The sequence below is a fragment of the Scyliorhinus torazame genome, chromosome 9 (genome assembly GCF_047496885.1).
Source record: "Scyliorhinus torazame isolate Kashiwa2021f chromosome 9, sScyTor2.1, whole genome shotgun sequence".
NCBI lineage: Eukaryota > Metazoa > Chordata > Chondrichthyes > Carcharhiniformes > Scyliorhinidae > Scyliorhinus > Scyliorhinus torazame.
Genome location: NC_092715.1, coordinates 25,132,564 through 25,134,123, shown reverse-complemented (window position 1 = coordinate 25,134,123; position 1,560 = coordinate 25,132,564).

Here is a 1,560-nt window from a genome sequence, read left to right as displayed (position 1 = left end):
CCTAACACCCGGTGCCCATATTCATCAGCAAGGTCACTGGAGGGTGGTTGGTTCCTGGAGGCATGGTACTCCAAGGAGGACCCAACTCCCTTAAAAGGAGGAGGAGAAATTGGTGGAGAAATTGGCAGAGCAAGGAGAAAACAGAGTAAAAAGGAACAAAACAAAACACAGCTCCTTTCAAATATAACAAACTCAAAATATTGATACAGATAATGAAGGCCATTCAGCCCCTATCAGATCAGACAGCCTTAGCTCTCCCCATGGTGGCGACCAGCAGTCCCTTCAACACTTCCAGGGATTTGGAATTAAAAGTATGGAAATGACGCTCCTGTCATACAGAACTTTGATCCGACCCAAAGTGGATTCAAATTTGGACACCGTAACTCAGAAGGAAACTGATTCCTCCACAGAATTAGTCACGCAAGGAATGTGAATCTGGTACTCAAAATGCATTGGGGCAGGGGAACAATCAAACATTTTAAGACTCAGAGATGGAGAATTGTGTTGGGTAAAGGTATCAAGCGATAAAGATCAAAGGCAAGAAAATTGAACTGGTGTTCAGATCAGCTATAATCTGTCGCCTAGTGGTACAGAACTTGAATATTGTTGAAAAGAGAGGCATGCTGTCGAAGCTTTTCATCTTGCACTCATCAGGACAAACACAAGAATGCCAAATTTCAAACAATCAGAACAGTTTGGTTGATTGGTTAGCAAGTTGACTCGGATTAGCTAGCATGTTACCATGGAGAATGATAGAGGGAATATAGGCTCCCATACTCCCAGGTAATTCAAAAAAGATGCAAGGTCTCCTTTCGTTTATAGGTAACGAGTCCCTACATATAAATGTACATGGCTTTTCGCAAGCCTGAATGACCCACATTACGAGCTCGACTGATCATTTCAGATTGGCTGTTAGTGTAGTGAATGGCGCACTCAGGATTGCTCAGCGGGTGCTGCCCAACCCCGGAATCGCTTCTGAGAGTAAACGTTTTGTTTTGAGTTTCGCAACCTTTCCTCCTGTGGTATGAAACGTTGTGATTGCTCTTTGAAATTTGGTATTCCTGTGTTTTTCCCAATCAGTTAAAAGCTTTGGCAACCTGGCTCCCTTTCCTGCAAGAGGTAAACTAACTGATAGGTGGGACTGCTCAAGAGGCTGAATGGCCTGCTCCTAATGTTCAATAACAGACGTGTTGTCTGGCCTTTCTTAAGCCTGTCACCCGACGGACATCAATTAAAAACCCATTTAAAAGAGGTTAACACTAAAGTACTTACAGCCTAGCCAGTCACTGGATCCAGTGCATCAGTATGGGTGCGAGGCCTGTAACTGGAAGTACCTGCTCTAATCTCAGATCCCACTCCCCCACATCCTTTTGTTTATCCTGCTCAACGATCTGTGGGTATTTATATGCAAGACAAATGTTTAATTCCAATTTGGAAAGAGATTTAGTAAAATGAAAAGTTTTTTTTTATTAATACATATCTGTTCACGGGGTGGGGTGGGGTGGGGGTGGGGGGGCGGGGGGAGGAGAAAAATCCATCTTTATGACAAATTCCCTGCTA